General features: G+C 36.0%; 1 protein-coding gene across 1 annotated transcript in view; it reads right to left on the bottom strand.

Moving 5' to 3' along the window:
• LOC125237933 (clavesin-2-like) overlaps positions 1–10633 on the bottom strand; it is a 30840-nt gene extending 20207 nt beyond the window's left edge. Inside the window, exon 1 of the mRNA XM_048145176.1 lies at positions 10426–10633. The gene's annotated coding sequence lies outside the window, so the exon portion shown is untranslated. The remainder of the gene's footprint in view (positions 1–10425) is intronic.
• Between the last annotated feature and the right edge of the window lie 5809 nt (positions 10634–16442).

Below are 16442 nucleotides of genomic sequence, written 5' to 3'. Positions count from 1 at the left end.
CATATCATATTTACCATATTTACCATACATAATTACATATGGAAGAGTGGCAGAAGAGTTCTTTAAAATTTTAAATGTATGAAAATTATGAAACGTACAAATACAAGCCTTTTTAAAGAAAATTTCTCTACTCAACAGGAAAAAAATTAAACCCATTAAAAAAATATAGTATATAGTAATATAATATAGTATAATTTGCAGTTTGTTTTTTCATTTTCCAGTAGGTGCCTAGGAGGTATATATAATCTCTGATTCAAACATTACATAACAGACATGTTCTATTTTTGAAAGCAAAGACAGCAGACGTCCTCTAGACCGTATTATGCTGATATCAATATCATCACGTAATCTATGATCATTCAGTAAATTTCCAATGATTAGTCCCCATTACCGTACATTAGAAACAAATTCACGTACATAATTTATCATTAAAATCGTCTTACCCGTGTCAGTCCTTTGTTTCTTACTAAGCCAAGCCATCATCGTCCATATATGGATCAATTATGTCCCATACAAAGTGCACTTACCCTACACGGTAAAGTCAAGATATTATATATAGATGCGGACAACGTGCCAAAAAGATGTATCCACAGCCTTAAAGTAGAAGCAATAAAGACGTGCATACATACTTATGGCACTTTTTCCGCATCTATACTTTTTATACCTTGACTGTACACGGAAAAAAATAATAGTAATTCTTAATAGTGTTGCAAATTCTTCCGGAATTCCGGGAACTGAATTTAGCAAAGATTTTTTTTATTAATAGTCGGTAAATACGTGTTAATTTTAGATGTGATGAAAGTTGAGGTTGTGTGAAGTTTTTTATGTTAGTGTTTGTGAATATACACCGTGTTTTTTTGTTTTTCGTTAAATTCGACACGTTGTTATGTTCATTTATCAGGAACCAGGAACCCTGTATAACACTTTTAGTTAAATTCGCAAAAAAAATTTTTTCATCGTTTTCATACACAATAAATGAATTAATCCCTTAAGGATAACATTCAAGTTAGTGTCAAGTGATTGACGGCACATGTCAAAACAAATATGTAACATATATTAGGCAGTGGTAAAGGCTGTCGTACACGTGTTCAGTAATTATTTTTATTTTTTTAATAACTCGGTAACCGTAAGAGTTAAGACGCTAGTTTTATAGAGAAATTAATTGTATTTGATCTAAAGAACCCTCCATTAAAGTAAACGGAATTCAATAAAAACCGACCAAGAGCGTGTCGAGCCACGCTCAGTGTAGGGTTCCGTAGTTTTCCGTATTTTTCTCAAAAACTGCTGAACCTATCAAGTTCAAAACAATTATCCTAGAAAGTATTTATAAAGTTCTACTTTTGTGATTTTTTTCATATTTTTTAAACATATGGTTCAAAAGTTGGAGTGGGGGGGTGGCACTTTTTTTTCCTTTAGGAGCGATTATTTCCGAAAATATTAATATTATCAAAAAACGATCTTAGTAAACCCTTATTCATTTTTAAATACCTATCCAACAATATATCACACGTTGGGGTCGGAATGAAAAAAAATATCAGCCCCCACTTTACATGTAGGGGGGGGGGTACCCTAATAAAACATATTTTTCCATTTTTTATTTTTGCACTTTGTTGGCGTGATTGATATACATATTGATACCAAATTTCAGCTTTCTAGTGCTAACGGTTACTGAGATTATCCGCGGACGGACGGACGGACAGACAGACATGGCGAAACTATAAGGGTTCCTAGTTGACTACGGAACCCTAAAAACAGGGTATAGGTAAATGAAAACTATCGAAATAATCATTATATGCATAAAAATCACATTTATCGTACATAATTATTAGATATTGATGGTTTAGCAACGCAACATATAAAAAATACCCTGTAAAATTCTAATAACTAATAAACAAGCAAATGAGTAAACAAGAACCTATGTAGGTAGGATTGTGATTTCGTTGAAATGCCTATTAAGACTAATTAATTATGAATTAATAAATAAACCTTGATTGCTATACAACCTGCTCATAAAAAAATAAAAAAAACAAACAAAAGAACATAGGTTAATGTCACGTTTTCCGACATGGAGACGAATGCCAATTTGCATAATTATCAAATAGTTAAACACAGATGCTTTATTGACCCATAGAATTCCATAAAAACTGGCTTATCCAGAAATCTTTGCACGACCCACACAAGTGTACAGTACGCCATCAAATATATCATCGGGGCTGCCAATATATTTTTCCCCTTACTAGCTCGGAAACACGTGTTTTGTCCTTTAATACCAGCGGGTAAAAACGCATTTTATCCACTAGTGGGTAAAGTAATTTGACCTTGAATAAAGTCAAATTAACTGTTTTAAAATTGATAAAAGTAGGTGAATCTAGTAATAAAGATGATTTACCACCTGTGGAACTACTGGAAGCAGTGATAAACGCATTTTTTGCGTTGTAGTTTCCTCGCTATAGTGAGGGGAAAAGTTTTGTGTTACACTCGGGTGCAAATGTATTTTACTTCTCGTGTGTTAAAATACTCGCAAGTTCAGGATTCTATTCTCGAACCACTCGCTTCGCTCGTGGTTCAACTGTAGAATCCTTTCACTTGCTCGTTTTTCAATTCCACACTCGGCGTTAAAATACAACTTTGCCCCCTTGTATAACAAATAACTATTTCCCCTCACTAGCTCGGAAACACGTGTTTTGTCCTTTAATACCAGCGGGTAAAAACGCATTTTATCCACTAGTGGGTAAAGTAATTTGACCTTGAATAAAGTCAGATTAACTGCTTTAAAATTGATAAAAGTAGGTGAATCTAGTAATAAAGATGATTTACCACCTGCAGAACTACTGGAAGCAGTGATAAACGCATTTTTTGCGTTGTAGTTTCCTCGCTATAGTGAGGGGAAAAGTTTTGTGTTACACTCGGGTGCAAATGTATTTTACTTCTCGTGTGTTAAAAAACTCGCAAGTTCAGGATTCTATTCTCGAACCACTCGCTTCGCTCGTGGTTCAACTATAGAATCCTTTCACTTGCTCGTTTTTCAATTCCACACTCGGCGTTAAAATACAACTTTGCCCCCTTGTATAACAAATAACTATTTCATCACACCCGCACTTTAAATGTGCTATTGCACGCAGGTGGAGCGTGAGTTATAGAAAAATCGTTCTCCCAAGGGAATAATGAAATTTCTTGTACCGTAGGTACTTAACTTTTTTGCATCTATTTACATATTTTTTACATTGCGAGTGAGATGAAAAACATTGTGTGTAACTCGGGAAGTATGAATATTACTAACTCGAGTCTTTAAATCGCTCCGGCAAGCCGTCGCGATTTAACTTACTCTCATTAGTAATATTCAACTTCCTCCCCTTGTTGCACAATGTACTATATTGTCAAGACGTTAGAGTGCGTGTTCCGATATTTGTGAGAGCTTTGGCAGCTCCAATACATATGATGGCAACTGTACATTCGTCTATTTTTTATGAGTAACGTCCCACATTATCTGTCTACGATAAAAGGTCTGCCAAGTTTTCCAATACCTATTTAGCGACAAGCATTATGGTAATTAATAAACTTAAATATCCGAAAGGCCACCGAACCAGCGGAATAAATAATTACTTCAAGGAAATATTGACCTTAATCATAATACTTAACCTCACTTCGGTAACCTTTAATACACAGGCCATTTCTAGACTTTCTACCGCCATAATTCTTTTGTTACTTAGCGAAATTGTCCGAAATGAGACCAAAACGCGATCTCAGTGAAAGTAGCGAAGCCGAACGAAATCGCGTTAGTAACTGTAGCGCTGCGCCGGCGCAAAAAATGTTGATTAGAATTAGACCGATCTAAGTAAACGTCATAATTTGATCAAAGTTTGGCGTTGAAAAAAAAAACATTAGCACCGGCGAGGTTGTCAAAATCACTACCAACTTACCTTGGTATGACTACGTCTGTTTTTAGCTATAGGAGACTTTTTTTAAATATCTACCCAGATAAGAAATAATTAGTACCAAAGACATCAACGAGTTCATATGAATTGTCTTTTAATAGCGTGTTTGGTTTTTTTTTGCTCGCGGCAACACGCAAGGGCTGATCCAGCGTACTCAAGGGGAGGGATCACAATCAGACCCCCCCCCCCTCCTGGATCCGTGCAAGGCATGACGAGATAGTGATAGAAAGACATAATTACCTGCTGATCCTGAATTTACTAACGAACGAGCAGTATCTACTTGACATATATGTGATATAATATATCATAGACCATCTTACTTCTATCTACCTATAGCTGATCCTTGTCGCCAGTTATTATATTCAGGAACGTGTAAAGAGAGCTCTTAAAACAGTAATTTGCCTCAGTCGTCAAGCCATCATGTGAACGCACCATTACATAACAGGCCAACACCGACTAACCGAGTGGCATACTTTTCTATTTCCCGCCTATGCCTACATAATATCGACTAGTTCTAGAATTTGCCGTTTAGATACGAATGAACTATTCATTCATGGAATCCACACGCTGTATAATGTATATACAGTGTGCTGTAGTTTTAGCTGCCATACGATAATTAATAATAAACTATTCATTTGAAGCTCTGCCTTCACCTTTTAGGATTACAGAAGTGAGTTTGTATGAACCTAATATGTATGTGTGTAAAGCTTGAACAGAAATATATGACTACGCGCCATCTCGCGGAATTTCATTAGAACTATTTTCTTCATACTAAACTGAACTGTCACCCCATACATCAGAATAACAGCGCCCTCCTGACAATAGTCATATATTTCTGTGTGCATAGCCGAATGCACAAACGCTCACTGCTCACGAAACGCTCACGATAATCTCTTTCGTAGCTATCTATCTCTATCGCTCTTGCGGATGGGCGTGACAGAGCCAGACTACATTTCTGCAGCGTTTCGGTGGCGTTTCGCATCGCAGAAATGACATTCGGCTACGGGGCCTGGTCAGGATTTATATATTATATTTACAAAGAATAATATTGAAATGCGACATTCGATAGTTAAAATCAACCTATGGCTATTGGTAATAGAGATCCATATATTTAATTTTTTTAACCCCCGACGCTAAAACGACGGGGTGTTATAAGTTTGACGTATCTGTCTGTCTGTTTGTCTGTCTGTCTGTCTGTCTGTCTGTCTGTTTGTCTGTCTGTCTGTCTGTTTGTCTGTCTGTCTATGTGTGTGTCTGTCTGTGGCATCCTAGCTCCCGAATGGATGAGCCGATTTAGATTTAGTTTGTTTTGTCTGAAAGCTGAGTTAGTTGGGAGTGTTCTTAGCCATGTTACATGAAAATCGGTCTACTATGTCACTGTCGGGATTTTTTTCAAAATTTTAATTTTGTGGTTATTTGTAGTTTTATTACATTAACGTTTGATGCAATTCCTGGCAATAAAATAACGACATTTTCCCGCTTAGCTAATTACACTTAGGTAATGTGCTCATTATCGCACTAGAGCAGTAAAATAGCACCATAATTTACTGTAAAGAGTAAACATACTCGGTTTCCTTATTTTTCACTGTGTATAGGTAATATGATGGTGCGACATGCCTTAAACATTTTTTTCTACTCCCGTACTGTTATTCGTGAGTTACAAGGTCGTGCATAGAACTTTAAAACCCTACATAAAAGATGTCAGGACAAGTTTATCTAGTCTATACGGTTTACTGACGATTCGCCAAAAAACGTTTCCCAAAGTTTCACATCCCAAACTATTATTCCCAAATTATCATTTCCCAAATAAACGTTTGGCAAAACAACTTATCGCAAATTGACATTTAGCAAAACTTTTTTTGGCAAGTATTTGTTTCCCAAAATATTTACTTGGTCAAATTTCATTTTACCAAATATTATTTAGTCAAAGGTATTGTTAGGCAAAATTTCCATTTCCCAATATATTGTAATTAAATGGCGCACTAGAAATTTGTTTGTTGATTTTATACTTTGTGTCCAAGATTTGTGTGAAATAATGTGTATGTCGTACTTTTTTTCCTCCTGCTGCAAATGTCAAGGATGACATTTTCACTTACATGTCCGGATACATTTTATTAAAAAGAAACCTTATGTTTTCAAAACCATTATGTTCTATTAATTTTTAATTACTTTAAAAAGCCATTTCCGGTTTGCTCACTGTCAACCTAACACGCTCCTCCTCGCTTCGCTCGTCGTCGCACCTAAACTGACCCTGTCGCACACGAGTTTTCTGTTACAATACTACCTATAATAAAATTATTACATTACATTTATGCCTTGTAATATTTATTGTCAAACGTGGTTTTGCATGGTGTAATTTGTAGAAACATTTTTTGACAAAAAAATAGTTGACAAAATAATTTTGTCCAGTAATTAATTTGACAAAAAATAAAGTTGAGCAAACTTTTCTTGTCCAACTGAAGCCTTGGGAATAAAACTGAAATTATCATTTGACAATTTTAAGCAAAAAAATCTTCGGTAAATTAAATTAATCCCGTAGAAATGAAAATGCAAATGCCTAAACATTTTCGAAATTTGCGATGTGATATTTTGACCAAACATGTTTTTGGGATATAAGTTTTGCCATTAAAAACGTTTGCGAAATAAAGTTTTGTCTAAATAAAATTTGACTAAGTAAAATTGTGCCAAATGATAATTTGACCAAACAAATTCATTGCGAAATATACCTTTGCCAAACAATACTTTGGGAAATGAAACTATTGCGATATGATTATTGGGAAATGAAATTTGACGAAACGTTTTTGGCGAAACGGCAGGACACCAGTCTATACCCTGAAAACATTTAGTAGCAGTAGCACGATATAGCTGTTACAGTTCAGTAAATACATTGCTACCAACTTAACAAACCAATTCGCAGAGTCGAGACTCCTTCGTTTTCTGCTGCGTTCATTGGCGACGCGTCGAATCGCATTCAAATGTATGAGAACTCGATTCAACTCGGCTCGATTCGTCTTAGTGGCCAGGCTTCAAAGAACCATACCATAGACAGTTTTATTTTCATGTTTGCACTCAAACTGCATATTCAAAATGGTAGGCGGTCCACTAGATAACTAATTAAGATGACTGAAAGTAGGTATTTGTTGATTTATAATTTTCTTTCAAAATAAGTGCTTGGTCGTAGAAAAAGTATTGTATGCAACGGTGTTTAACTGAGTCAAAAAATGCTCGTGGCGTCTTTATTAACAATTTTCGGCTTCGCCTCAAATTGTTACCCACGCCACTCACCTTTTTTGACCTCTTTTAACCACCAGTTGCATAAAATACTATAAACAAGTTGCCTTGACATTTAAAAAAAATTCTCGACTGCATTTTTACACTCATGTTTTTTTTAAATATCGAAATGAGAATTTATTTAAGCTAATCAAATCAAAGCTACAGTGTTTTTGATAACGCACATTCTTTGCTACTAAAATTCTGCATTTCCTGCAAAGTTGACTTTGCGTGACTCTACATAAATTATTTGGAACTCGTTAAACGTTTAGTAGGTAAGTACCATTATTTACACATTACACCGTGTTACAAAATGTATTGGTTCATTACCATATCGATATAAACTACCAGCCCATGGTAATTGGCTCATACACCGTGTCTTTAAAAACGTGTAGCTGTTACCAACATATCTTGACCTCAACTGGTAACAACAGTTGGGGTTTTCTGAAAATAAATAGATTAATTCATTCATTTTGACACCACTTTTAATGCAGATGTCTGCCGTCTCCAGTTCAGGGGGAATTGTGTATTACTTGAAAATTTAATAGTACTTTATCAAACCGTAAATAGAGAGTATTAAGGTATTTAAGACAGGAAACTGATAAATGTAAGTTAAAATATTGGAAATAAGAGTCGACATAAGTCAAGGATAAGTACAAAAGACATCAACGCGTTCATATAGACTGTGGTGACTCGTTATTGGTAAAGTGTCTTAACCCTTAAATGCATGGCCTTGACAAAGATTTATTCAAATTTTAATTTTGACATGCTGTCAATAGAGTCAAAAATGCATAATGCATATGTACATCAATATACATTTAAGGGTTAATTACCTAATAAAGTGACCATGGAAAGTGATCATTATTGTTGAATCAAAGCCGTAAGTAGTAAAATTCAAAAAATAGAGATAAGTTAGTTTTTGTGCTATGGACGTTGTATGTGTTTTATTTTTAATTTTTGGTGTATTTTTTAGTAGTTGTCTAGTGAGAGTTATTTCGTTTTCTGATTACTTCGCTAGTGTTGTGAACAACGACCCATGTGCTAACCACTGTCACAACACGTTGCGTTAGCACTTGGGCAACCGTCAACAGTGTTGGCCTTGGACAGATTTACTAGTGAAATTCAAGTTTAAATTAATGTCGCAGACGGATTCGCAACATTCTGGTTTTTACGTATAACGTAACGGCAGTCTTTGATTTTTGCCTTTGAAATCCTTCCGACTAGGGTTGTAAATAGAAAAAAAACAAATGTTTTTTTTCAGAATTATGAAAAAAAACATGAAAAAAAACCGAGCACCTTGGTTTTTTTTCTAAATATGGTTTTTTTTCAGATGAACAAATAATACGACAATAACGGTTTTTCGTGAGTATAGTAACGTGTTTCAATAATAATAACGTACATTTTAATGCAGTATACAAACGTTTATTGGGGAATCCCCGATGCGGCGTGTAGCGTGGAGAGGCGGTGGTGTTGCCAACAGTAAATAGTGATAACTACAAACTACAGATTTCGTAAATATTACTTTTATAAGACCAGAAATTAAAGTTATTTGATTAAATTCGTTTCATAGTTAACATTAAGTCTAAAAAACCGTATAAAAGTATTAACTACTTTGCAAATTTTGTGATTTCGTACTTTAGAAAAAAAACATACGCCAGAAAAAAAACTGTTTTTTTTCACGGTTTTTTTTCATGTTTTTTTTCAAGCTAGAAAAAAAACCGTTTTTTTACAACCCTACTTCCGACATCCGATATCGGATCGGATAATGTGAAAACGCACTTACGGTCATCACCTCACTGAAAACTTTTAAATTGGTACGTTTACCCTACTTCTATAGCGTCAAGCCGATTTTTTTTAAAGTCTCCTTCAATGGAGTTGGCAACTTGTTGGAGGTCAAAGGTTTGCATAGATCGCGTCGCTGCTTGCCTCTGGATCAAGTTTTTTCTAAGAGTTAGCTTTAAAAACTGGACTCCAGTGCAAAAAAAACAATTTGAAGAACAAAAATTTGATTAGACACAATTATATGGATTGAGAGGACAAGTTGATGGCGCCATCTGTGATATATTTCGAACGACCAACCCCATTCATAGCAGACAATTTAATTCCCTAATTTTATTTCTCCTTAATGATATCGCCAACAATAGGTCCGAAAGTTTGAATGCAATATGACTCACATGACTCACATCACATTAAAAAGTGGCCGAAAAGTGAAAGCTTTCTGTGTTAAGTTGATGCTCAAAATGGAATGTGTCTGGGTGATTTCATTATTTAATTTTATGACTTACACAGTATGTAAGAAAACTAATTTTGGCCATGCCTTTAATAGGTATCGTTATTTTTAGTGCTACATTACCATTTTTTGAGACGATTGAACTCTGAGGCAGTGAGGACAATATACTGAGGTACCTTATTTACTTTTAAAAAATCCGGTATGTTACCCCTTACAAGCACGTTGGCATGACAAAGGACTTTGACTAAATTTATTTTTACTTATTCTTCTGCCTTTTCGTCTAAAGACGATTTTTTCTGCTTTTTACAGAATAAACAAATTTGAACCCACGGCACGTGATTTTTGCCATGACATTTTTTAAAGGCTAAATGAGAAGTAATTTTGTTCTTACGTGTTTTTTGGCTACACCTATTTTTCAATAAGCACCATATTTATGAGGTCATCTAAAATAAGGTTTTCCCTTATATTAATTACACTCTTCCCTCCTGATATTGAATAGTCCGAAAGATTCAGCTGGTGTAAATCGCTCTAGTTGCTCTAATTCCTTCAGTTTAATAGGTAAATAATAAATAATTGCATATCATTACATAAGTGCTGAGATATATATGAATTCAAAAGATATTAACTAAGCAAAACGTAGGAATTGATAACTCTCAATCACTTGTGTTGTGGCAAAACTAATAAATATTTCACCAACAAGATGTCAAAGGAGATCATATCATGCCTAATAAATTAGATCATTTAACAACTCTCGCGTTCTAGTGATTCTTTCTTATTTTTTGTAATTTTACTAATATTCATAATTTGCAATAATTTATTCATCGCGAATAAAAAATTACCCAAAAAAATTTAGTCCGCTGTATTTCGGAATTTTTCGTGGGCGGAATGTACTAATTTAGGTCCTACATTTCAGGTGCCGCTAAATATGTGCTTTACCCTACTTTTCAGAAAGCGTTTAAAACTTAAAAATAAAGAAAATGTGAAACTTACCTGATAAATTCCAAAGGCTTCCCACAAACTATCACACTTCCAACTTGCTGCAATGGCAAATAATTCTAATGTTTACAAATAAAGTTATCACAAAGTCTGGCACACTGGCACGAAAGTTTAAAAAAACTTAAATTTAAAAAGTTGATCTATGGTGTGGTAGTCGTAGACCCTACCGCACCGAGTGTCAGCGAAACACTGGCATAGAGTTCCCACTACTAGCTCTAGGTACTTTATTCTTGAGTGAACGCAACAAACCAATTTCAGTACAAATTTTCACAATTCTTCTCTCATATGATCGCAGCACAATAAAAACCTTTCAGCGCTCGATTGGGGTGTTCCAATTTCAAATTTTAAAATGGCGCGGTCAAGACCGGTTCTGATTGGTCAACACTCCAGTCATCTTGTGGCAGTAGCATCGCGTCAACTTTCTCCGACCTCGTTTATGGGCTTTTGATTTTTAAAGTCTCGTTCTGTGTAGTGTTAAATTAATCAATAATCAGCTATCGAAGTCACGGGCGATAATTATAGCAATAAGAAAGGTGTCAACTTTTTGGTCAATAGGGCTTGCATTCCGGAATTCCGGAATCTCGAAATTCCGGAATTTCGGACAATTTTTCCGATATTACAGTTCCGGAATTGAAACACATAATCTCGAAAATTCCGGAATTGAAAATATATATATTTTTAGATGAAAACGTGTAATATCAGCCTGGTTATTTTACAAAACTACCACAGAATATATAAGAAATATGTAAATTCATAATTTAGACACTGCTCGGACTCAGGTAGTACCCTATTTTATGGCCAAAGGGGCTAGTTAGAGCGAGATAGTGTAATTTTAAATTTTAACCCGCTAATATTAACCATTATCACTTTCTGGTTTTGCGAACTTAAATTCAGATGCAAATCGTAGTATTTGGTATTACATTCATTCACAAGCATAACGTCGTAGTTACTTATACACTTTTCACAAAGACGTGTGCATATTTTTACTAAACTGGTGGACTTTACTGCAATTTATGGAAAATGGTGGATATGAAAAGTATGCTTTATTTTTTACAAAAATTCAAGGTGTACATGTACAATTGTACATGTACCTAGGTATAAATCAGGAAATCTGACTTTTGGGCCTCGAGTCTGATACAGGTAATTCAATATTTATTTTATTACATTTATGTAAATAAGACGTTGTGCCATTGTTGTAAATTATTACTTTTACATTATTTCGGTGGACAATCGATGCATATGCATTTAAAACCCTTGTTTTTATTAGATTAATTGATAAAACAATAATGTTGTCCTCGTCCATATTGCTGTAAATCCTCAAATATGAAATAAGTGCAGAAGGAAAACACTGTATTTGGGGTAGTTTTATTTAGTTTTTGTCTAAAATATGTAGTTTTTATTACTGAATGATGTGTCAAATACTATTAAATAATAATGCTAAATATATTTACTTTAATGTTAACTACTATCACAAAACTGGCACTAAAACCTCGTTTGTATCGTTTGCTGTTGTTCGAAATACTTAGCAAGACCGATTTTGACACAAAATGGACTCTCCTGTAAAATTACTAAAGTGAAAATTGCAGTTATATGCCTTTCAGGTACGGAGTTATTATCTTAAACGTCGATTAATAATAAATTTCAATTTAAAATTGTATTATTTCATCAGAAATCCACCAGAAAACCAAACAAAAAAAAATTGTTCAATTCCGGAACTAGTTCCGGAATTCCGGAATTGAAGTCCAATCTCGAAAACCAGTTCCGGAATTGAAAATCGTCCGATATTGCAAGCCCTACTTATCTCTCATTCACAGCTGCATGAAAATCTTGATTTTCACATAGACCTTCTGAGAACTTAAACTTTTATAATTCTTTGCAGCATGCTTGAAATGTCAAAGGTCACTGGTTCATGTCCGGTTCGAAGGACCACATTTGTATATGTCATTAAAGTCATACGTATGACATTTACCTATTTCCAAATACGTGCGTGTAGTTTTTTTTTGGGTTCTGTACCAAAAAGGTATCAAAGAGACCGTTACTTTTTTACTTGTCACTGTTACAATAAACCAGGGGTGAGCAAACTTTTTTCATTGGTGGCCAAAATTTGAAGAAATTTTAGGGGCGGGCCAGATTTACACCAAAAATGTAATTTTACTGGACTATAGCGGGCTGGATGAAATGCTTTCGCGGGCCGAACTTTATCCACCACTGGTATGAACTAAATCGCTGAAAGTTTGAATACATAGGTACAACCAATCTGAATCCTAGGCCACTGTAGAACCTTTTTACAGTAAAAGTCAAACTGACTTCTAAAGCAAATAAAGCGCAGTGTCAATACGACAGGGTTTTAGTGGCCTAGTGGGCCTAGGATTCAATTGGCTGACTGCACTATTAGTGTGTTTTCACATTATCCGATCCGATATCGGATGCCGGACCGATATCCCATACAGTCGCCATCTTGGCTTTTTTTTCATAGAAATCCTTCCGATATCGGATCGAATAATATGAAAACGAACTTAGGAGTATGCATGGAGTATGCATCGCATGTTGCGAATAAATGATATGTTAGGGTCGATCATTGTGTTGTGTTGCGTCTGGCAATGATTTTCGCATGCAACCGCCGGCCTTGTCACAGATGTGCAGATTCGCGATCTTTGTGTCTAAGTATCGGCTAGTATGGTGCGGGTTAAGATGAGTCATCTGCTTTAAAAGTAGAGTTTTTAGGACAAAACGTTCGAAATTAGACTTCTTAACTTGTTCAGGACCCAAGTCTGTTGTAGACAGAATCATCACGCGTCAAATAGCGTGAATTATCAGTACCACTACTCGATACTAGGTGGCAACTGTGTCTCGTCTGCCAAAAATGTTATATTAGAACAGTTTACAGTTTACAACTTATATTACAAGCAGAAGGAATTGAAAACAGAATACTGATTAGTACTATTGTAATATTAGCTAAAATTTGGTGAGCATTAGGCTTTTCGTTCGTCGTGACATCTATTGACAAGTAGCAGTACTGATAATTTACGATATTTGACGCGTGATTGTCGCTAGATGCCACTTAACTATGCCTATACAAATAACCCGCATTTACTGATGTATGGAGTTACAACTCTTCCGTTACTTATTCCTCTATGGTTGTAGAGGTGTTTGTGTTTCAGAGTTCAGATGAATTTTCAATATATATTATATAAATACAATATAATAAACAATAAAAATAAATTGATGTAAAATCTTGGGATTGCCAAAGGGGTCCCCCGGGCTCCCATGAGCCGCTGAGAGATGCTGGGATAACGGAAGGAGGATGATGATGATAATGTAAAATGGGTTAATCAAACTAATACGGGTACCTAACGTTTATTTTACTATATTTACTTACATCTAATTTAAAAAAAAATGTTGATGGATTCAGAAGCTCGACTACTTTTAAGTTGCACCTAAAAAAGTCAAGAACCATCTCGTAAGTTTTTTTTTAAACAGTTTGAAAAACCAGCCGCGAGTCTGTATATTTGACACAAAAGACTAAAATTCTACCTATTATTCTAATGACCGAAACTTAACTAGCTCTTTGTATACCTTATTTCCATACAGTAAGGTTTATGTAATTTAAGAGTAGGTATTCAATATTCAAAGGTGCCGTATGAACCTTGCATCACGAAATTGGAAAATGCATGTTGCAAAATCTTCATTCTATTGTTCTGTGACTAGTCACTTCAGTCATAATTCGCGAATTTTGTAATCATTCTGAAAACATGAATGTGTAAAATCCGCCAAGTTTTATGAGGCATAAACCGTAAAAATCAATAAGAATTCTAATTTTGTAATAATTTAATAAATTATATAATAAATTTGACATAGTGGACGGACTGATTTTCCATCAAACAAAAAAACGAATTCTAAATTGGTTCATCCGTTTGGGAGCTACGATGCCACACACAGACATACAGACACACGCACACACACGCACAGACAGACAGACACGTCAAACTTATAACTTATTTTTGCCTAGGTTTTAGCTCAGAACAATGAGGCACATCAAGGGTAGACAAAAAGTTTGTATAGGATATGTACTTACCTAAGGCACTGGTCCCACCGCGAGCGAGTAAGCTATGAACTGTCGGCTATTTTCTAGGTCAAGAAACGAACAAAAGATAATCGCTTTCGTGTAAATAAAAGAGAGAGATATATATTTATAGTTCATAGCTGGCTTGTTCACACCGCCGGCGAAGACACTCTCCCACCGCCCGGCGAGTAAGCGATAATTCCATACAATGTTTACTAGCCGCCCGCTGATTGTCAACTGTTTCTAGTACATAATTTTACTAGTTGATAGCCGAGCTCGCTGATAGTTGGCGGTGGGACCACTGTTTACTAGTTGACCGCCGCGATAAAAGCTATCGACTATAAAACTAGCTCAGCGGTACTCGCCGGTGCCTGCTTCGCGATCAGACCGATCATTTTACCTTATGAGGTGGATGCGAGTGCACGTATCTTCTAAGACTATTTTCGCTTAGCAGTACGGAATCTGGTGGCTGCACTCACTGACCTAAAATCTATTTCCACCCTGTATAGGTCATTGGCGAATAGGGCCCTCTTAAGTTTTTTACCTTTATGCTGGGCTGAGCTAGTGGAGCGAGTAATCGCCCGTCGCACGCAAACACTCGCTTATAGCTCAGCGTCTAAACTAGTAAAACTATACTACCGCTCGCCCACTAGTTTGTAGTTTATAGTTTCACTCGCTTATAGTTTGTAGCCGGCGGTGGGACCAGTGCCTAATAATGAACTTGGCTATCGTACTACCGAACGTGTATTCCTATGAGTTATGTTATGAAAAAAAAATCTGAAATCGAATGAATCACTAACAATTTTTCTTATTTTTAAGAACATTACTCAAATATTCAAAATGTTTCTTATTAGGTACTTATTAGCTTATTATAAGTACCACCAGGGCCGGATTAAGGGTAGAGCGAGTGGAGCGGCCGCTCTAGGCGCCGAATGGTAAGGGGGCGCCAAAATCGTCATTGCGTGGGCGCACACATAGCCCAAAAAGGCGAGAGGAGCCGGAAATGAATTTTATTAAACTATTGAAAATCTAGATTTGTGATTGTGATTCAGATTATCTGAGAAGTTGCACCACAATGCCACCATGCACAACATTCATAAGGTGGGAGCTGTTGCTACTGTTGCTAGGGCGCTGCGAAATATGTTTATAGCTCTTGATGAACCACATTGTTGTGAGGCCGAACGACAAAGACAATGTTACGTCGCTATCCAAACGCTCAGTGTTTATCCGCAATTCAAAGCGGAGTTCCTTTTAAAGCCAAAGGCGCAAAACGTCTCACAGAGCCGAAATTTTGTATGAGTCAAAGGAGCGTAAGCGTGATGATAAACGCACTTCTAATAACCCAAACCTAAATACTCCAGAATATGCCAAAGGCCGAATAACATGAGAGCATAATTAACCTATTTAATTCCAAGCTTTGCTCTTCTGCAATTAGAGTCGAACTTCTCGACTTCTCAATGTCTGTCCAAGTTGGCCATTACTGCAATTTGCTTTTCTCTCCCATGTTTTGCCTTGGCCCTGAACTAAAGCTCAAATCAGACTGTTATCAGTTATTGGTTTCTTACAGTTTCAGTTGGTTTTCATCGCAGTTCTTGTTCTAGTGAACTCCTCAATGAACACGCCGCACAGGAAAGCATTAACCTCGCGTACGTTTGTCCTATGAAACACAGGGGCTTTTATAGAATCAAGCCCCCCTCATAAATAATAGGAAAAATTTTCGCGCTCGCTTCGCTCGCGCTTACAATTTCTATCGATAAACTATCATGTCAGATATTTTAATTACCTAGTCAAATGGTTGTGGCATTTTAGATGGACACAGCGAATCTATGAGCATTTTGGCATTGAACCCCCCCAAAAAAGGTTAAACAAGGGGGCGCCAAAACTATATCTCGCTCTACCCTGATCGAGTGCGCGGGCCGGCGCTGAGTACCACCTACCATGTAGCCAC

Source organism: Leguminivora glycinivorella, chromosome 22 (genome assembly GCF_023078275.1).
Source record: "Leguminivora glycinivorella isolate SPB_JAAS2020 chromosome 22, LegGlyc_1.1, whole genome shotgun sequence".
Classification (NCBI taxonomy): domain Eukaryota; kingdom Metazoa; phylum Arthropoda; class Insecta; order Lepidoptera; family Tortricidae; genus Leguminivora; species Leguminivora glycinivorella.
Note: the sequence above shows the minus strand (reverse complement) of the source record. Positions and strands in the feature narration are given on the sequence as shown.